At 42.1% G+C, this 14,311-nt stretch overlaps 2 protein-coding genes across 2 annotated transcripts in view; one reads left to right on the forward strand and one right to left on the reverse strand.

Annotated features, from left to right (window-relative positions):
- The window catches only part of LOC128749089 (contactin-3-like), a 48,159-nt gene extending 46,299 nt beyond the window's left edge, over positions 1 to 1,860 (reverse strand). The window contains exon 1 of the mRNA XM_053848317.1: positions 1,493 to 1,860. The gene's annotated coding sequence lies outside the window, so the exon portion shown is untranslated. The remainder of the gene's footprint in view (positions 1 to 1,492) is intronic.
- Positions 1 to 14,311, forward strand: part of LOC128749088 (neural cell adhesion molecule L1-like protein) — a 94,763-nt gene that overhangs the window by 25,792 nt on the left and 54,660 nt on the right. The gene's annotated exons all lie outside the window — the stretch shown is intronic.

A 14,311-nucleotide genomic window follows, 5' to 3' on the forward strand; every position in this document is an offset into this window, starting at 1 on the left:
GTAGAACAAATAGCCCAGCTGGAAGAGTGGGAGTGGGCTGACTTTGAAAGCATGAGCAGCATTCATCAACAGATATTGGAGCAGACATCATGACGAGTGATGAAAATGGAAATGGTGGTTTTCATGTCGGAACGTTTTGATCTTTGTGAAGAACTCGCGGTGTTCAACTGACTCAGGTTTCCTCCGACTCACCGAAACTTTCACTGACTCAAGACAGATGTGATCACCCTCAACTGTCCTCTACTTGACCGGAGTGGAGCTAGTTCCAAAGGAAAACTCAGCCACCGAACTAAGAGACGTAGATCTGGGCCACTGAATTTAAAATTATTTATGACTGCGAGAGCCAGACTTAATGGTCGCTCTGATATTCCAAAACAATCCCCATAGTGGTGAAACTATTTCAGCAAGAACTTTGTGTGGAAATAGGAAGAGGTCAAATATGAGACGGATTTTCATTTCCCTTATGAATTGAAGCCAAATAAAAGAAGAAGATAGACGCGACTGAGGAGGGAGAAAGTTGAAGGAAATAACCGAGTCATCCATCGCCCACGTGGCAAGACTTCATTATATTTCTCCCTGGCAAATTGGATCAAAACAACTCTTTCAATTTGCCCCCTAATTTGTCTTTAAAATTCTGTGATGTTTTTCAGCGTCACTTGTTAATTTACCAAAAAAAGTGCCTGTACGCTAGAGTTACGGGATATAATTAAACTTTCTGTCTGATTTAAAGGGCAAATTTGTGGCCCTGAAAAGCTGCACGGTGGCGGCAACAACAAAGCAATTGGAGACAAGCGGTTGCCGTCTAATTAAAACACAAATTCTTCTCTCATGGGCCTTTCTGACATTTAAGAGTAAACCAGATCATGCACCTAAATACCAGCCCCCACTTTCAATGCAGAGATTACAAAATGATCCATCACTTCTTCCCAGATCTGTTCAACGCTTCTGCAAATTGTCTACTGCCACAACCTGTTTCTCCTGCTGGGGGCACACACCCACTGCGAGGCAGGCGTTTCTTTCGCCTTCAGACGTCCACATCATCCAGAAGAGAAGTTAGGAGTTCTTTAAAGTTGTCTTCCCCCCTGTATTTTACATAGTAATGCACTGAATATTTTTGCTTTACATTTTTAAATCCAGATTGACTGGATTTGAAGGGGTTCTGCGTGGCATAAAAACCCAATGACTAGCACCAACTTTTCTGTCTGTCCACTAAAATTGAGAAACTCTTCCCCCCCAAAAAAATATGTATACAAAAAAAAAAAAGATTTAGCGGTGGATGCTCGAGAAGCAGAGTGGAGGAATTGTCTGCAGATGGGAGGAGAGGGCACGTCACGTTGGTCCAGCTTAAAGCAAACATTGCTCACATTGTCATCAGGTGCATGGCCCTCACCAATGGATGCGCAGATGTAGGTTAGTGGACACGCTGATGAATATTTTAGCAACCTGATATCAGCGCGTTAATAATTCAGACTCGTGCGTTTGTGCATCTCACCTCTTATCTGGTGTTTCTCAGCAGCAGGGACGGGATTCTGCTCTCAGATGTTTTAAAGGTCTCCTCCATGGAAAGGCGCGCAAGGTCGTTCTTTCAGGTGCAATGGTTCTGTCCAGATAGCGAGAAGCTTGTCATGTCCCTCCGTTCGCTCCTCATCACAAAAACGCACACACGCTCCGGAGCGCGCACACGCACGACACCCACGTTGTTTTGCGGTGGCTGAAATTAAATCTTCCCTCTCACGTCCAACACGCGTGGTTGTGAGTGGAGAACACGAAGAGCGACCGGTCGCTGATGATGCGCATCTGGGCAGGGAAGGAAGGAGAAGAGGTGGTGGAGGAAGAAGAAGAAGAAGAAGTGGGCAGCACGGAGGACAAGAGGAGCTGGAGCAGTCAGAACCAGCAGCACTGGGCTGGGTAGGTGCGCGGGAGGAGGGCGCACCTGCTGGAGAACTACACCCTCCTAGCGGCCCAATATGGAACTGCCACAACAACACTATTGATCATCTTTTTTTTTTAACGCTCTTAAAACATATACTTGAAATGGATGACTCTGGACCTAGATTTTCACAACCCACCCAGCTGAGGTCTGGTCGTGGGGGCAGCACCCAGGATAAAGAAGCACAGACTTTCCCGTCTCAGCTCAGAAGCTGAGCTTCTCATCTAATCCGACCCCTCCAAATGATTCTTTCAGTGATGACTCAGAGAAGAAAAAATCTAAATTGGGTGGAAACGAAATGTCAGCGATTGAAATTCTGAATTTCGTGTGAGCAAATATAGCTTAGAGTGTATATTATCCATCTAACAGACGTCTAACAGAATAATTGAAGGATTTATTATTTGAAAGTTAGAAACAAAAGGTCAATTTAGGGAGTATTTTGCTTGGAAAACAAAGAAAATGATGATTTTGGAAGACATGGTACCGGGGCTCTCCAAACAAAAAAGACCTATTCATGTCAAAACTGAGGAAAATATTTACTGGAGGTGATACATTCATTGTGTAACTACTTCCACACATCCACTGTGGCTGAAACTGGCCGTAGCGGGGTCACAGTGGGCTGCTGCCAATCCACTCTGCTCGCCCAAGATTGGCTGCCAGTATCACTGCAGGACCAAATAGACAGCCTGGCACCAGTTCATGCTCACATTCATGCCCACGGACCATTTAGAGTCAACAGCCTGCAGAGTTTTGGACTCTGAAAGGAGAATAAAGTACTTGGAAACAAGCAAGTTGTGAAGAACATAAAACAGCTACAGAATATTAATATGTTTCTCTTTAAACTGCAAAAGCTTTATTCTCTTTTTACGAGCCAGATTCAGGTCCAATTCTGAGCAATGTTGCTAAGGAATGAGATGCTTGGAAGCAACTAGTGAAGTCTCTCACACCATCATTGAGTTAGATGATTGAATGAACATATGTTATTGATAAAACATTTGTAAGGCTCCAGAATCAATAGCTACGTCCTCTTAAAGAATACAACATGTCACACGATGTATTCAGGGGTAAAGGTAGGCAGGTGAAAACAACTGGGATGTTTGGGGTTAGAGGGCAAAGGGAGAGAAGAAAAGAAATGGAATACTTTAGGTGGTGATGAGAAGAGGGATCAGAGATATGTGAGAGGAGTTGGATGAAGGGTGGAGGACGGCGGTATGGAGTCAAAGGGAATGGCTGAAAAGGAAAGGGGTGAGATGAAAAGATGGTCAGTGACAAAAAGCAGGGTTGAGAAAGTTTGACGGTGTAGTTCTCCTGCCAGACGTCTGACTTGTTTGTACTCACATGACTGACCGCATCTATACTTCTTTCATGATCCTAAAAAACGTGTGAGCTGAATGTGTGTTTTTGAAGCCTGATGGTTGAGTTGTGGTACGCATAAGAATATCAATTTATGTCCAGCAGGAATGTTGGTATTTAAATTTGATAATTGTGAACAAATGTTTTAAAATTAGCACATTTTCTGTTTAGTTTTCTTGTAAGAATTGTCCATTTAGAATTGAAAATATTGTGCATCTTTTTCAGTTCTAATTTTCATTTTTATTTTCATTGTTACATAACAGTTCAGTTTTGAATCCATTTCAATTTATAGGACTCAAATACACAAACTAACAATAGATGGCCTCTTGTCGCGGGGAAAAGCTGGTCATGGATTTTGGAAATGAAATGGGTAGAATGGAACAGTTAAAGGGTCTGAAGTGGTCTGAATTGTGAATTCATGAGATTAAAGGAACACTTTGGTGCGTGAAATGGCGGAGAAGAGCTTTCAAGGTGTGCAGCACTGCAGGGGCGTCACTGTCTTCTGCTGCGGCAAATATTCTTTTGTGATGTACGATCAAAAACAGTTCTTCATGTTGGTTCACTCGAAACTTTCCTCCTAAAATAACACAGAGGGAGCTCTCTGGGCGATCTTTTGACCAGTGCGAGATGGTTGGCAGGTTTGGCAAGAGCGATGTGAGGAGGACAGAAAAATGGAGCGGAACTTGGCTGATGAGGAAAAACTAAGAAGAGGAATGAGTCCTGTTGTGGGAGGAGAAGGATGTAGGGAATCAGTAGGAAGGAAAATGAGATGAATGGACGCTGAAAGAAATGTGGTGTCAAAGGGAATAAGTGAGATAGAAAGGAGATGAGTCATGTTGAAAAAAGTTGGTCGCTGTTCAGTCTCGATGGGCAATGAGATTAAAAAGCTTTTTGTCATTACTTTGAGATACCTGCAAAACAAATATACACGTAAATATAAATCCCTAAACAGATTATGTGTATGCCTGAGTCCATATTCCCTCCTTCTGGTGCACCTTCCTCCAGTGTTTATCATAATTAATGAGATTATTGCCACTTAAAAATATGAGACAGTTCGCTTTTAGCTTTATGGCTGCTGTTGCTCTTGTACCTAATTTTTAATAATAGATCGCATTCAATAAATAGGTCATGAAGAGATCCCACTTCATGTTTTTTCAATGCACTTGTTTTCCATGTCGATTCCTGGTGGCTGGTGTGAAACTTAGAGGCTTCAGGATGCGCTGTTGGATGAACGTGAAACAAGGGAAAGCAGGGTGTGTCCTGGAGGGTCTTGTGGATGACAACCTCAATGGTTATGTCGGTGGTGAACCGTGCATTAAAAAAAATAATCTAGCCAGGTGACGTGTTGTTTCGGACATTTGCTCATAAAATCGACTCCCAAACGTACACGGCCACTCTCACAGAAGCCTGAGGACAATTTATAGTCTTCAATTAAACTCTTTGTCTTAGCATTGTGCCTGGATAAAGTCCAAAGTTCCCTTGGGCTAGAATCAAAGCATCCTCATGTAAGACTGCAGCACAAACCAAGAAAGCATTTGAGTTTTTATTCCTGTCTATGGAGAAGTGAACCTAACCGGGCTCTGTGGGAAACACAATGCTGTTTATTGAGCATTGGAACTTCTCACATCCACAGTTGCGTACATTCATCTTCTGTCTTGGATCACAAAAATACAAAATCAGAGCTGTAGTTTCGCGAATCTCTCTGAAGAAAAAAAACACAAGGAAGAATCGCTACAATTTTTGTTTTAACTCAATGACACATCTCCTGTGATATCATTTTATTTATTCATGAGGAACACATGTAGCTCTGTAAAAACAGAGCCCCAGAGAAGAGTGTGAAATTAAACTTGACTGTTGAAGATGATCATATTCCTCATAAAACACTGGAATATTGAATAATTGATGTGAGGGATTTTAAAAACACGGCGCTTGAACTGTCTCTGAAGGGATCGAAACAATACGATTTCTCGGCAGACCCAAATGTTGCATAATAAAATTAGAGTGTGCAAGTATAAAAATGGCTCAATTTCCTTTCTAGAAAGTGTCGTTATGAAGGTGTTTTTGTCTATTTTTAATGTTAGTTGAAAGCTGGTGGTCATTAGAAACAAAGAGCTTTTACTGGGAGTTAACTGGTAAAGTAACCAGAGATTGTAAACCCCTGCCAAGCTGCTCATTCACACACACAACGTATTTTTTAAAGCTACATTTTATGGTCTTAAATTTATTCATCAATAAATTTAAATACTTTTTGAAGCTCAAACAGACACCAGGTGGCAGCAAGATGGTTATATTTAGCCCTATATATATATATATATATATATATATATATATATATATATATATATATATATATATATATATATATATATATAGATATATATATAGATATATATATAGATATAGATATATAGAGTACCGGAGTCAGATAATGTGGCAAAGGTTCCCAAGCCATCAACATGTGGACAAAAGAGAGTCTGTCATAGACACCTACAGCATGGAGGGAGACTCAAAGCAAGACTTTGGAATTGACCCACTTAGTCGGAAGAGAGACCCACAGTCAGCCAGAGGAAAAGTACCACTGAGATTAAAGTGGCCCAATGTGCCATAGGGATGAGAGGAGCCAGCCCAAAACATAGAACTGAAAAGGGCACAGAAAAGAAGGGTACCACCCCAAGAAAGAAAACGCTTTCTGCAGTAGCTAAAAAGAAGCAAACAACACAGTCTGAAGTCTGACGTCAAATATTCATAGACAAGCGTGTCCCACACTCCCTGGACTAGTTCCCACAAAGGGAAGATTCCCATCTACATCCCACTTGCCTCCACAAAACGGGTGTCAATTTTCATTGCTATTTGTAAGACTATATATATATATATATATATATATATATATATATATATATATATATATGCTATTTTTAGCGCTCATGAAATGGACCAGTCGAAAGGCATTGGTGGACTGGCCCTTTAAATGGAGACCAAAACTCCTCAGCCACCTTTAGCCAAGAGCGTCATCTTGTTCACCTATTTGTGAAATTGGTGAGGACCTGTGTAGCAAGTGTTGCGGCGCTTGATCCTCACCATCTTCCCCTAACAAGCTCAGAATCGCCCTCTGTCCCTCTCTGGCTGCTTCTCTGAGACAGAAAGAAAGTCTGGCATCTCCTCTAAAACAATCACCTTTTTCCCTCAGAAGATCCCCTATTCATCTCATGCATGCAGCAGTCAATAAGAGTTGTGCGCCTCAGTGAGCCCAGACAGTGTTGTTGTGAGTGTCTCAGTCAGGTAGGGAGCAGGAGAAACCTGCAGTGATCATCTACAGCCACACTCAGGATACCTTAAGCTTGGGTGTTGTTCATATCGCTCCATATTGCCACTGTTTGACATTTCCTTTAATTATGCCTGTAATTTATTCATGCTCTTGATCCTGGGAGCTTGTTGTGAGAGACTTCCTCCTGGAATATTTTATCCCGCTCCTCGCGGGGCTCACAGATTAAGCATCTTAATAGCACACTCCGGAAGGTATTGCTTTCTTCACTGTGCGACCGCAGTGGCTGAGTGGCAATAAGCTTTGTGTCTTTTAATGCACGTATAAGCCGCGAAAGTCAAGAAGACTTATTCCACTCGTCTTCTGTGGATGCAGAGTTTAGTCACCTCTGCTGGTGTGGGAGAGAAGAGGCATCATGGCTGGTCAAAGCAGCTGGCTTGTAGATCCGAAACAATAACAACGACAACAATAATATATGATGCACATGCCGCCCTTTTGAACGCTCCAGGTCGCACACAGATAGAAAACCTGCCTGAGGACAAACACATTATTCATACATCAAACCACTGGTACACACACTCAGAAACAGCACGTGATGGACACATGAAAGAAGTTACTCGAGACACTCAGAATGCATCTGAACACACACGTCGCTGTATTCCTAACACTAATGAAATTGATTTTACACAACGACCCGTCTCCCATGAATCAAATCTCGTCGTAATAAATGATAAAGTGTGCAGACACTTGTATTGACTTAGACTAGCTGTGTCGCGGTTGCTATGGCAACAGCAGCCCTGTCAATCTGCATATAGTAAATCCCAATAACCTAAAAACGACTCAGAATCTGTTATCTGTAGGCAAAAAGCTCATGCGGCGCTGCTTAAAAGAACCTTGTGGGTATTTATTTTCCACTTTCTCCCCGGTCTGGTCGTGTTACTTCATTAGCACGGACACTTTTCAACCCCGCATTGAAGACTAATGGGCCAACATTGCTTTTATTGCCTTCCTCAGTTGTATGACCGAGGAGGTCCATTACTTTTCAAGATCATGAATTTACTCTTTTACTGCTGAGGAGGACTTGCAACCAGCTAATGAATGGGAAATCTACTTTAAGATAAATCCTCATCCTGCAGGAGAGAGGGAGAGTGCCATTTTTAAAAGCTGCCTGTGAGTCTGAACACACTGCAGTCGGATCAGTGGGGAGTTTCTTCACATCTATTTAGTATGCACTTAGATTTTGGGATGAAAAGTGGAGAATCATTACATTACATTTGATTTAGCTGACTGTTTTATTCAAAGAGCACGAGTGCATCGCACCAGCTGGTGAGGCTTAATGGGTAGCTGCGACGTCTGAGGGAGGTTGTAGGTTCCAAAGCTGCTGATGGGGTGATGGAGCGTAGGAGGTGGGGGTGGAAATGAAGTGTTTGCCTGTGTTTGTCCAGACCTATTCACAGTGCAGGAGCAACTGAGTGGCCAAGGATATTAGAAATATTCCATTAAAGAAGTGGAAGCTGCCTCCTGGCTCAGCTCACACACCATTGACTTCAATATAGTTTTAGTCAGAGGGTGGACACCACTTTCGGGCGGTATGCACAGTCGTAGTCTCAGCAGCTCAACACAGTTCACAGTTAGGTGAAACACATTCATTGTCAGATGCTGTTTGAAATTATTCTGTTTTGCCAGTTAGACAGCACACTTGCTTGTGTTCCCTACATTTTGAGTTGAGTTGCCATGCAAGAAATGTCACACCCTAACTAACCGGAACACCAACTAGACCAGTTTGTTTGTGTTCACATTTCGGAACAAGAAGGGTCACTCTAAATGTGAGCCTCTTTTCGGGTGCTAAGCGACTCATCTCTTGTCCCCATTCACAAAAAATGTTCCACGTGGAACTGTTGCAGTACTATATGGATTTTCACAGCTGATTGGACACAAAAGGGACACAAAACAAAACAGGGATTTTCTGTCACATTGAAATGAACACATATTTTGGAATGTATTTTTGGCTGGTGCAACATGCAAACAATGTAAAAAAAATCTATATATTCACGCTCTTGATCCATGTATATTTCTTACAATGCTATAATATCTTGTGGTTTGGTGGTTGCTATGGCAAGAACAACTCTGTCAATCCGCATTAAATGTGTGTATTTATATTAAGATAAAGCCTAATATTTCCCTCTCCCCCAAGAACCCAATGTTGTCCTCTAAAACAAATAGCAAAGACTTCCCCAGTCTCTGTAGTGTGTCTTGGCTGCTGTCCTCGAGGAGGTGCTCAGGGTGGTTCCTGACCAGACACCTGAGCCACCTTGTCTTCCTGGGGTAAATGAGCAGCAGCTTCACTCTGAGTCTCTCACAAATGGCCAAGCTTCTCACATTTAAGCTTTGCTTTTTGGTGTACCTCCATTAGTTCCCCTCCAGTCTCCTCACTAAAGGAAAGTCTGCGATACTGACGGATCTCAATCCCAACACTCAGCTGTGAACCCCTCAGGGAAAATTGGGGGGAGTCAGACTGATGAAGCCAACAGGACCACATCATCAGCAAAAAGCAGAGATGACATTCCTGGGTCACTGCAGCCAAAACCCTCCCAGACCCATTATTTCGACAATAAAAGCAAAGCACCGCTCAGATGTTCTTTGAAGAGAATGTTTCGCACATTTTCCCTCCCAGATGAGTAGTCTGATCCTTCTCTCCAACTGCTTGGCATCAGTTTTGGCACGTATCTTTGGAAAATTCATCTCAATGCCTCATGAGATTAGAACGCGTCCCTCTTCATTCACAGGTGAATCAACACAAAATCATCACAATTTAGAGGCCAACTGTCCATTTTGGTGAAAAGGTCTTTACAAATATCAACCTTTTCAGTCTTTTTTCGAGCCGCCATCATTTTTAAGCCATATAAATCCATCCACATGGCCTTTAAATTCAAGCACAGCTGCTGGTGAAGCAGACAATGCCCTCTCTGCAGTATGCTGTGCAACTTCAGTTTAATGGTCATCCAGACGCTTTTGTTTTCCTATTAGGTGATTTTTTAAACGACAGTGAGGAGGGTCTCTTCTTCAGCTCTTCACTGAAGTGCTCATTCCTGTTTCGGGAACGTTTTTCTGCATCAACAAAGTCAACCATTGTAACAAAGGACAACTCCACACAAGTGAACAATCGAATGCCAGTGCCTCATGTTTGGCATTTCACTTTGGTTTACTCTCAAAAAAGGCATTTATTTTGTTCACTGGTGCTAAAACTACTGGAAGAAGAAGTGCATCAGCTTTATCTCTACAGTTTGCATCTACACAACATGCAATTTTAATGCCCTTCTCTCCATAGAGCCAAGACGCTTCATCATGTATCAGTTCCTCCAGGCCACCTTGAAGGTTTTAACACGATCAAACTGAAGTAGTCGCCTCTTCTGCTTTCACGTTCCAGATAAAAGGCTCCTATATCCTGAACTTGCAGCGCCAACACATCTAAACAAAACTGCCGCCAGCTTTATACCTCAGTGTGGCAGGAGAATAACTGCCCGACGCTCGTTGCCAATCCCAGCAAATATTTTCTCTATTTGATTTTAGGTCCAAACAAAGGCAGTAAGCATTGTGGTGCCTGGAATAAAACAGGTTACATGCATGACTGAATTAAGGGGACCACATGTTATGTTTTTTGGCTTGTTCATTTGGCAAGCATGTACAGTATAAAACAAAATATGTATTTTATTTAATGTTATTTGACATTATAACACTCTAACTTCACTGCTTTGTTACTCTATCTAGAGTAAACATGAAAATACAAATGTGGAAGTTTACTTTAGTATTTTGTATTTACAGCAAACCTGATTTCACTTCGGCCCAAAGTGAGCATATATATATATATATATATATATATATATATATATATATATATATATATATATATATATATATATTGTTGTTGCTGGGTCAGGTCGATGGTGAAATGATCAACTTTAATGTGTATGTTGTGACAAAACTGCAACTGTACGGTGGAAGAGTGGTCATATCCCTGGGATTGCGTTGCAGTTTTTCATGAGACATTTCAAAATATCCAACTAAATAACAATAGTCTGGCTGAAGAGGATTGCTTCAACACCTGTCTGGTCTGTTTGACTGGTGCACCGTGCGGCATGAGGAGTGGGCGGGGCTGTGGCACAGTTCTGGAGTGCCGCAAGTTGCTTCTCACTTGAAGTTGAAATGCATTGATCAAGGAGTCATTTTTCATTAAATAACTTATAAATGAAGAAAAATAATAATTCAGTAGGGACACGTTTCTCAAAAAAGAGAAGGGGCTGTCTGGAGTGTGCAGCCTGCACTCCTCTAATTTAAAGAAAACATATCTTCATACTGAACAAGGCAGTTTGGCTCATATTCCAGGAGAAAACACTGCACTTTCAAAACCACTAATGAGGAGGCAGCAGGTTTGAATCGCGTGTGAGGTCAATCTTGGTTTCAGCCAGACCTCCTTTCACTTTAAATCCTAGTTGTAAATGTCCACCCCTCAAGAGTGATAGTGAATCTTCATGAAACCTGAAACGTTTTAAAGACATCTTTAATCAGAGGATTTTCTACTCTCTGAAACTTTTCCCCTGAAAGCAACAAAAGAAGAGCGTTTTCTGTTCAATTAGTTTTTCATGTCATTGAGTTTGGCTTCATCAAAGCAGTGAACACTTGCTGTTGTCACTAAAAGCAATTTCCCCTGAAAAGGACTCTTCGTCAATTGTTGTGTTTTAATTCAGGATCACATTTAATTGCTGATGTTTTTCTGGTGTTTCTTAACCGCTAGTTTAATCTGAGGATGAATAGGTTAGTGCTCAGTAATTTTATAGCAGCATTAGACCTCAAAACAGGAAAGAATTGACATTTTTTAAAGATGTTCTGGTGGTGATCTCATACAAGGGAGCTGGGGATGCGTAGGGCTTCTTTTCTGAGAGTGGGGCTCAGGATTTCTTGAAGAAAAACAGGTCTATCTTACAGCCATACATTGGGTGTTTACAGCCATTGTAACCTGACGTTATTTTAACTTCTCCCTCCTTCGCTGATTTGCTGTTCTTTACTAATTTTCTCTGCTGGTTGCCAATTTCAGTCTCGGTGCTCACAGGGTTCTGGAACTCGCTGAAGACTTCCTGGCGCGTGTGTTTTGTTGTTTGCTTTGTTGGATTTTTTAAAAATCTATTTGAAGATGACTCACCTGTTTGTTCTTGGACAGGATCGATTGTGTTCCTTTGTATGATGATTTTATTGGGAGCTTCATTTGTATTGACGTGCTCAAAATGCTGATCGAATTATACATTGAATTGGGTTCCAGATTTAGTCATTTGGTGGAACTGTTTTTCATGTGATAGTTTTGAATCTTTGAAATGGACAGTGGACTCAGTCCTGTGACGTCCCATTTTTGGATGCCACCCAGCTTGTGTAACTTTTTCTCGTCAAATAATTTTTTTAAAAATGCTAATTTTTGGTTTCGACATTTGAGTTATATTTCACTAATTGAGTCAAAATACAATGAATTAATATTTCTTGTGCTGCGAGTGCTCAAGGTCCTTCGTCTGTGTTTTGTAGACGCTGATAGCGATCTCCTGCACTTTTTCGATTAAGCTGCTTTATTTTGAGTAAATGAAAAAGGTCTTGATCAATTTTTTTATAAATTATTTGTACCATGAGCGCCACTTCCAGCCACTGAAAAAGTTACACTTAAGCATGAGATAACATGTATGAAAGGCGGAATTTAAAGCAAAGTACTTCTCTTTTTCATTTATTTATTTTTGCAACACATCATGAGATAATTTAAAGAAGTAAACTTAATGTACTTTTTTCAATTAGGTTTTCTTATTGTCAGTATATTTATCTAGCAAAACTTGTCTCAACTGTAGGAGGCGCTATTTATGAACTTTATGAATATCTTGTCTGGTGTACTGATTGGTCTTGTAATCTGCAACTGAATTCTGATCATATTCGAAGGCGTCATACTTTTGACCACTGTCTGACTTCCTATCTGCCTGGAATGATTTACTTACAAACATGACTGTGCTGTTAAGGCAGTGTGGATATTTAACTTATTAATGCAGCCATTAATATTTCAAATGGAAAAACGCTGTGGGTGATGATACTTGTCTAAATATTTATTACCTTTTAATGTTTCATCTCACATTGTCTGACAGTTTGTATCAGGAGAGGAGAGGAGAGGAGAGGAGAAGAGGAGAGGAGAGGAGAGGAGATAAAAGGAGAGGAGAGCAGAGCAGGGGAGAGGAGAGGAGAGGAGATAAAAGGAGAGGGGAGGAGAGGAGATGAGAGGAGAGAAGATAAAAGGAGAGGAGAGCAGAGGAGAGGAGAGGAGATAAAAGGAGAGGAGAGCAGAGGAGAAGAGAGGAGATAAAAGGAGAGGGGAGGAGAGGAGATGAGAGGAGAGGAGATAAAAGGAGAGGAGAGCAGAGCAGAGGAGAGGAGAGGAGATAAAAGAAGAGGGGAGAAGAGGAGAGGAGAGGAGATAAAAGGAGAGGACAGCAGAGGAGAGGAGAAGAGGAGAGGAGAGGAGATAAAAGGAGAGGAGAGCAGAGGAGAGGAGAGGAGAGGAGATAAAAGGAGAGGAGAGCAGAGCAGAGGAGAGGAGAGGAGAAAAAAGGAGAGGAGAGCAGAGCAGAGGAGAGGAGAGGAGATAAAAGGAGAGGAGAGCAGAGCAGAGCAGAGGAGAGGAGATAAAAGGAGAGGGGAGGAGAGGAGATGAGAGGAGATAAAAGGAGAGGAGATCAGAGCAGAGGAGAGGAGATGTGAGGAGAGGAGAGCAGAGCAGAGGAGAGGAGTGGAGAGGAGATGTGAGGAGAGGAGAGCAGAGCAGAGGAGAGGAGAGGAGAGGAGAGGAGGTAAAAGGAGAGGAGAGCAGAGCAGAGGAGAGGAGATGAGAGGAGATGTGAGGAGAGGACAGAAGAGGAGGAGAGGAGATGTGAGGAGAGGAGAGGAGAGGAGAGGAGATAAAAGGAGAGGAGAACAGAGCAGAGGAGAGGAGAGGAGATGTGAGGAGAGGACAGAAGAGGAAAGGAGAGGAGAGGAGAGAAGAGGAAAGCAGAGGAGAGCCAAGCAGAGGAGAGAAGAGGAGAGGAGAGGAAATAAAAGGAGAGGAGAGAAGATAAAAGGAGAGGAGATGAGAGCAAAGCAGAGGAGAGGAAAGCAGAGGAGAGGAGAGCAGAGCAGAGGAAAGCAGAGGAGAAGAGAGCAGAGGAGAGGAGAGCAGAGGAAAGCAGAGGAGAAGAGAGGAGAGGAAAGCAGAGGAGAGGAGAGCAGAGGAAAGCAGAGGAGAAGAGAGGAAATAAAAGGAGAGGAGAGAAGATAAAAGGAGAGGAGAGCAAAGCAGAGGAGAGGAAAGCAGAAGAGAGGAGAGCAGAGCAGAGGAAAGCAGAGGAGAAGAGAGGAGAGGAGAGCAGAGAAGAGGAGAGGAGAGGAACCATTTTAACTAATCGCTTCAAAATAATTTGACGCAACAGCCAGTTGCTCAGACCTCTGAATGAGGTTTGGACTTTCAATTGACTTTCAAGATCAGCTACCCTACCTTTATTGCTTTTCCATGCAAAAAATATACCTATAAAATTTTGCAAAATTGCTGTCTTATTTAATGCAATTTAACAGAACTATTTCTACTATACTGTACCCCTTGCAGAAACAATTTTCATTCTGCTGAGATTGATGCTGAAACATTGCACTTCCCCCTTGCCGAGACTGAGAGCTGGTCACCACCTCAGTGTAAAGGAGATGTTTGCCTCTTTCAT

The sequence above is a fragment of the Synchiropus splendidus genome, chromosome 18, assembly GCF_027744825.2.
Source record: "Synchiropus splendidus isolate RoL2022-P1 chromosome 18, RoL_Sspl_1.0, whole genome shotgun sequence".
In the NCBI taxonomy this organism is placed as follows: domain Eukaryota; kingdom Metazoa; phylum Chordata; class Actinopteri; order Syngnathiformes; family Callionymidae; genus Synchiropus; species Synchiropus splendidus.